Source organism: Clarias gariepinus, chromosome 12, assembly GCF_024256425.1.
Source record: "Clarias gariepinus isolate MV-2021 ecotype Netherlands chromosome 12, CGAR_prim_01v2, whole genome shotgun sequence".
NCBI classification, from domain to species: Eukaryota; Metazoa; Chordata; class Actinopteri; order Siluriformes; family Clariidae; genus Clarias; species Clarias gariepinus.
Genome location: NC_071111.1, coordinates 33,035,293 through 33,043,290, shown reverse-complemented (window position 1 = coordinate 33,043,290; position 7,998 = coordinate 33,035,293).

The following is a 7,998-nucleotide window of genomic DNA, read 5'->3' as shown; positions in this document are numbered from 1 at the left end:
TTTAACTATACTGTAGATTATTAAATGGATAGCTGCACAGAGTCGTCACTCAGGGTTCACTGTATTGAGACTGTGTCTGTTCTCCGAGCTAAGCAAAAATGTAGAAAGACCCAGAAAGTCTGTTTTAGTAACTTAATTAATATACAGTAAAGACAAAACATTCAAAACACACTGAATGCGCAGCCGGCACCTCTGATCTGAAGCTAGGACTGTTAAATATTAGATCTCTCGCATCTAAAGCAGTTATAGTTAATGAAATTATCACAGATCAGGAGTTTGATATACTCTGTTTAACAGAAACCTGGATTAAACAGGACGAGTATGTAGCTCTAAATGAAGCTAGTCCTCCTGGATACAGCTACATACACCAGCCTCGGTTAACTGGTAGAGGAGGAGGCGTCGCAGTTATTCACAATGATAATTTGACTATTGTACAAAAACATGGACACAAATTTAATTCATTTGAAATTCTTTATAGTAACATAAGTGTATTTAAGTATATTAAGTCAGCTCAGTCGATCCCGCTAATTGTCATTTACAGACCTCCAGGGCCGTACTCTGAATTTCTTAGTGAATTTACAGATTTCCTCTCAAACCTAGTCGTTTCTGTAGACAAAGTGTTAATTGCTGGAGATTTTAATATTCATTTTGAGAATCCAGAAGACCCTCTGAGAACAGCATTTATGTCCATACTGGACTCAGTAGGAGTAAATCAGTGTGTGAATATTTAGAGTTGGCGTTCTGTTATACCTTACATAATGTAGCTCCAGTTGAAAGAAAAAGCTCCCTGGTATAACGATCACACGCGCACTTTAAAACAGACCGCTCGGAAATTAGAACGTAAATGGCGTCAAACTAAATTGTTAGTATTTCAAATACTGTAGCATGGAAGGAGAGCATCCTGAACTATAGAAAAGCTCTTAGTGTAGCTAGATCAACGTATCTCTCCACTCTTATAGAAAATAACAAAAATAATCCTAGATTCTTATTTAATGCTGTAGCCAAATTAACCAGAAATAAGACCACTGCAGAAATCTCCACAACAACATCATGCAATAGTGAGGACTTCATGAACTTTTTTAATAACAAAATCATAAATACAGTATTAGGCAAAAAAAACAGGCTTTGAAACCAAACAATTTAAGTAATACAGATGATAAACTAATCACACCACATCAGAACCTAGAATACTTTACTCCCCTTGAAGAGAATGAACTAATTTCACAAAAATACAGTAATGAACTGTTCACTCAGCATTGGTTATGTTCCAAAATCCTTTAAATTAGCAGTTATTAAACCGATTATTAAGAAACCTGACCTCGGGGGTGCTGTTGAGCTCGTGATGGAGTAGGACGTGTTTTGGGAGGCTCCGGAGGATTATTGTTAAAATTGTTATTAAATTGCGCTTTCCAGTTTTAATTTTACTGTCATTCTTCCCCATTAACGGTTTTATTTGTACATTTGTCTCTAAAGGTGGTTACAATGTCCGGTAAAAACACTAAAACCCGTAGCACAACACATTCACAACTGAGGCCTAATCCACAGGTCACGGCCTCACCTTCGCAGATTCGCCGCCGCGCGCTGACCCCACGGTTCACCAGGCAGTCTCTGTGATTGACACGGGTGCGCTGAAGCTCGAGATATTGTCCTCATTAAGGAACGAAATCACGGATATTTTTAAGGCGGAACTGCGTGCTGCATTGGGTGATGACTTGTCCACAATTAAATGGGAATTACAGGCTGTAAAGACACAACTGGCTAATGACAAGGCCGCCATTGATGCCGGACTGTCTGCGCTAAAGGGTACCGTAGGTGAGATGGAGCGTTCGCTCTCCAGTTGTACTGATGATATTACTACAATGCAAAGTAAGATACAACGTCTTACAGCAGATTTAATAAAACTGGATAATAAATGCGAAGATTTGGACGCTAGATCACGTCATAATAATGTTCGCATAATCGGTGTTCCTGAGGGTCCTAACAGCTGCATTACCTCTAGCGTCGCTGCGTTGCTTAAAGAGGCGCTCAGCCTGGAGAAGGAGCCGACTTTAGACCAATCTCACCGCGCTCTACAGCCTGTACCAAAGCCTGGTGAACCACCTCGAGCTGTTGTGGCCAGATTTCACTACCACAGTGAATGCCTTGATGTTTTATGGTGTGCCAGAGAGTTAGGGCAGATTAAATTAAAGGAATGTAGTATTTCTGTTTTTCCCGACCACACAGCAAAAATTGCAAAAGCACGTGCTTCCTTTAATGAGGTCCGACGACAACTCCGTGGCATTAAGGGTACGTGCTACGGCCTGTTTTACCCAGCGCGGCTGAGGATATAACCTACAATGGTGTAGGGAAAGATTTTCTTTTGGCCGATGAAGCAAAGGACTACATTAAAACTTCCCAAACTGCTCTCGATCTGCACTCGTGGTGTTTTAAATAATTCTTCATTATGGGAAAGTTTAATTCTGTTTTATTGTTGAATTTATTGAATTGGGGTTTTCTTTTCTTTCTCCTTTTTTAAAAAGCTAAATGTGTGATCTGTTTACAATATCTGATGTTACCACTATCTTTACAAGCTTCTTATTTTGCAAAGTTAGTGTTTTTGATTGATATATTGGATTCATTCACCTCTAGGGTTTTCTTTTTTGTTGTTGTTGCTGATTTTTTTTTCAAGATGGTTATCAGTTACCTACTGTATAAATACATTATTATAAGATGGGGATGAGGATACTTCCATTTGCGCATTATTTTTGTCCTATTTAATCTGTGGGAGCCTTTTTGTTTTCCTTAGTTGTTTTTTTTCCCCTTCTACATCGGGCTCACTCTCCGAGTCGTTGTCACAGTTACTGTGAGAGCGACTTTTCTTTTAGTTAGTTTAATTTGCTGTCTTCTAGGTTTTGTTAGGATGGAGACTTTAGATTTGTGTTTTACATGTGTTTGTGAGTGTGTCTGTGCGTGTGTGCATGTGGGGGGAGGGGGGTGTCTTCCTTCTGGCTCTGCGATTCTCTATCATTTTCACATTTTTGGGATAAATGGCTAATTCCTATGTAGGCCCAAGTTTAGTTGGGAGCAGTACACCTATCCGTTTTCTTAGCTGGAACATTAGAGGTATGGGTAACCCAATTAAAAGATCTAGGGTATTTACTCACCTGAAACGTTTACATACTGATATAGTGTTTTTACAAGAAACACATCTTCAAGTTAAGGATCATCATAGGCTTCTCCGTCCCTGGGTAGGTCAAATTTTTCATTCTAATTTCAGGTTTCATTAAAGTCACGGGGTGTGGCCATAATAGTTAACAAAAATATACAGTTTTCATCTGGCCATATACTTGCTGACAGAAATGGCAGGTATCTTATTGTTGCAGGCACACTATTTCAGACCAAGGTTTTGTTGGTAAATGTATACGCTCCAAACTTCGATGATTCAGATTTTGCAAATAAATTATTTAGCCTTCCCTGCTTAAACACCCACTTGATAATTTTTGGGGGAGATTTAAACTGTGATTCTGATCCAGTTTTGGATCGCTCTAGCTCTCGCGTTGTGTCCCAGTCTGCCATGTCTAAAATATTTTTTGATTTCATGTCACAGAATGGCCTTGTAGACCCATGGAGATTCCATAATCCTGTAGATATTTTTTTTTCTCAGGTGCATCATTCATACTCTAGAATTGATTATTTTTTTCATTGACAGTCATCTTAATCCTTCTGTTGTTTCTTCAAATTATTTAAGTATTGTGATTCTGACTATGCTCCATTATCACTTGATATCCAATTATCAACGCATAAACAGACCCCATCGTCTTGGCGGTTTAACTCGCTCCTTTTAGCGGACAAAGAGTTTTGTACATTCATTTCTAACACTATTGATGAATTTTTGTTGTTTAACCATCTTGAGTCCACTTCTTATTCATTATTATGGGAAACTCTCAAGACTTATCTTAGAGGGCAAATTATCTCATACTCAGTTTTTTTAAATCAAAGTCGCAAGACTAGGCTCAACGAACTCACATCAGCTATTAGCAAACTCGACCATATTTATGCAGCTAATCCTTCTCCGGTGTTGTACAAGCAACGCATTGACTTACAATCAGAATTTGATCTTCTTTCAACAAAAGAAACAGAACATATGTTGTTACAGACTCGGGGAACGTATTATGAATTTGGTGATAAATCAAGTAGATTGTAAGGCATATCAGCTAAAATGACAGCATGCCTCACGTCTAATACCACAAATTAAAAATGACTTAAATATTATCACTGCTGATCCTATAAAGATCAATGCAGTTTTTAAATCATATTACTTCTCCCTTTATGAATCTGAATGCCTTAAAGATGATATAAAATTGAATGCTTTCCTTCGAAGTATTGATATGCCTGTTATTGATACAATATCTGTAAGAGCCTTTCATCGTCTGGACCAACCACCAGAATCTGATCACAATCCAGAATATTAAACAGCTCAACCCGAGGCAGGCACGGTGGGCTCTATTTTTTGAACATTATAACTTCCATCTGTCTTACCCCGGGGTCCAAAAACACCAAGATTGTCCAGACAACACGAAGGGGACACCCCTCGGGCGGAACCCACGCCTGTTCTCCCACCATCAAAAATCATTGCACCTCTCTATTGGGATCTAGAATCAAGGGTTCGCCAGGCACAGGCCACGGAGACTGAACCCGCATGTGTGCCGCCTGGACGACTCTACGTGTCTTCAGCGGTTAGGAGTGATGTCATGGAGTGGAGCCACTCCTCACCACTCTCTGAACACCCCGATACCAGGCGCACCCTCCAGTTCGCCCAGCACGCCTTCTGGTGGCCCTCCATGACCCGGGACATCGACGAGTTCGTCCAGGCATGCCCAGTGTGCACCAGGGCGAAAAACACCAACCAGCCAACACCTGGAGAACTCCAGCCGCAGTTGGTTCGCAGGTGTCGGCGGCTGTGGGTACAAGCCAACTGAGCCATTCAACGGGCTAACACCTGCTACACCTTCCAACATCGCCGTCGACACCCCCCGGGACGAATGTACAACGTAGATTAAAAAGTATGGCTGTCCACAAAAAATCTGCATCTTTACACCAAGTCAAAGAAGTTATCACCCAGGTTCATCGGTGTTTACCGCATCACACTCCGCATCAACCCTGTCACCTACTGTCTCCAGCTGCCTGCGGCGCTCCGTATTTATCCGGTTTTCCACGTCTCACAGCTGAAACCCTCCCCCCCCTGCTCCTCCTCCCCGAATTATTGACGGTAGCCCTGCTTACACCGTACGTCGGATGCTCGATTCGCGACCTAGGGGCCGAGGCACCCAGTACCTGGTCGACTGGGAAGACTACCATTGCGAAGAGCGATCCTGAATTCCGGCTCAGTTCATCCTCGACCCCGAACTCATCAGGGACTATCGTGGTCAGGTATCCTCCACCCCAGGACTGTCGGGAGTCGGTCCTGGACAGGGGTATACTGTCACACACACCTGCTCTGCGACCGGCACTAGGACCCAGAAATAGTACGGTTGCAAAACAGGAAGCATAAAAGGAGACAAGATGGCGCTTCACATCGCTCAGTCATTGAGTTCGCCCATGTTGGTTCAGATCGTCCGTCTGCCATTTTGTGAGTACTCACTTTCTTGGGTTTACTTTCTGATACGAGTGTGTGTTTAGAGGACGTGGGTTAAATTTGTGTTTTTCCTTTGCTCCCCTTCTGTGAGAGTCCTTAGACTAAATCCTATCCTGCCTACTTGCTTACATCCGCATTTGGGTTTACCATCCACACTTAAAGGGCTAACCGCTAAGTGCTAAGTCTTCTGATCATCCCGGTTAGTTTCGTGATACTTTTCTGCTCTCCTCTCCTCTCTCTCACCTTCTTCTCTTTTTTCCTCCACCTGTCTCTCTGTCGAACTACACTTGTCGTTCCTGAGCTGCCAGTGATCCAGACCCCCTTTGCCCTCTGGACCTGTCTGATTCGTCCTGGTGTCCTGCTTCCTGCTAGTGGTGACTGGAGACGGTTCCACTTTACCATAAATGCAGTCTGATGCAGAGAGCTGTTCTCTGAGGACTCGTGACTGCAGTCACTCGACAGTTTTTTTTGCGTATGATCTGGGGGTGTCTGACCACAAGGTCGATGGAGCTGTCACTCCCTTGTTCCCCCACAAAAGCAAAGTGACAAATATGTTACAAAAATTTGAAAAAGATCAACCCAGATACTCTGAGCAAAGATCTTCAGCATCTTTCCTCGAATGTTCCTCAGTCACTGAGTCAGTTGACTTCTACAACCAATCCCTCAGCAGTCTCCTTGATTTCCATGCCCCTGTCAGATATAGAACTGTCTGCTTCTCACGTTCAGCCCCCTGGTATACATGTGAGCTGCGGAAGATGAAGACAGCTGGGCGTGTTCTTGAACGACATCTACAGGCCTCAGGACTCACTGTTCATAAGCAAGTTTACAGAGAACATTAGAAGGCATATGCAAGAGCATTGAGAGCTGCAAGATCACAGTTTTATTCAAATATCATTAACAATAGCTCTGAAAATTCAAAGCAACTTTTCTCTTCTATAAATCGCCTATTGAAACCACAATTTCAATCTCACCTGGAAGCTACAGAGGAGAAATGCAATAACATCATTACTTTCTTCAGGAAAAAAGTGGATACCATCCGCTCGTCCCTATCAAGTTCCTCTGCACTACCTGTCCTGATAGATGACCCACAGCCAGGGAATTTGCAACCTTTCAGCTGTTTCTCTAAAGTTACACAGCAAGAGGTTGAGGTCATTGTCAGAAAGATGAAACCATCAAATTGTGCTCTGGACCCTCTTCAAGTTTTGGTTAAATCCAACCTTTGTGCTAAATCACTCTCTCCAGACTGTATGTTCCCGCTACATTGAAATCTGCTATCATGAAATTCAAATCAAATTCAAATTCAAATTTTATTTGTCACATACACAATCATACAGAGTACAATATGCAGTGAAATGATTTTGTGCGACCACAGAGTCGCGACGGCAGCCACCTAACCGGCGCCATCATAGAAAATAAGGAATAAGATACATTAGGATAACGAGGGTAAAAAAAATCCTCCCAGACTGTCCTTCGAAAAGGGCAGTATGCGATCAGGGGTAAAAAATACCTCAGCAACGAGCACATAAAAACATGTAACAAGACATAAACATTGCAACGATGAGGGTACAGGGGATAGGAAATGTCCAATGTAGGCAACAGCTCCAGTCCCTGCAGCTAGAGAGCGCTGGTCCTGATTCCGCCTACCCACACTGAAGGGAATAAGCACACAAAGGCGTTGGATAGCAACCACTCATCGCACCACTTTTTAAAAAATCCACCCCAGATCCAGAAGTACTTGCAAACTACAGGCCCATTTCTAACCTCCCAATCCTTTTAAAAGTGCTGAAAAAAGTAATTGCTGCCCAGCTTCATTCTCATCTAAAACAAAATAATTTGTTTAAGAAATTCCAGTCTGGTTTCTGCTCCTGCCACAGCGTGGAAACAGCTCTGGTTATAGTCACGAAGTGACCTGCTGATGTCGGCTGATGCTGGTTTTCCATCGCTTCTCATCCTGTTGGACTTGTTTTCGGCCTTTGATACTGTTGATCACAACATTCTTCTTCACAGATTACGTCACACTGTTGGACTCTCTGACTCTGTTTACAACTGGTTCTCATCTTATCTTACTGAAAGAAGGCTAAATCAGCTACACACAATGTCACCTGTGGTTCTGTGCTTGGTCCTATTTTGTTTATATTGTATATGCTTCCCCTGGGCTGTATCATCAGCCAGCATGGTATTTTATTTCATTGCTATGCCGATGATACTCAGCTGTACCTCAGAATAAATTCAACCTTCTCCTCTACTCTGCCATCATCCACGTTGGCCATTTGTTTGGAGGAGATAAAGTCATGGATGAAGCAAAATTTCCTGCTGCTGAACAGTTTTCACACTGAAGCTATTTTAGTAGGCACCTCACATCAGGTTAGGACATCTAACATCAC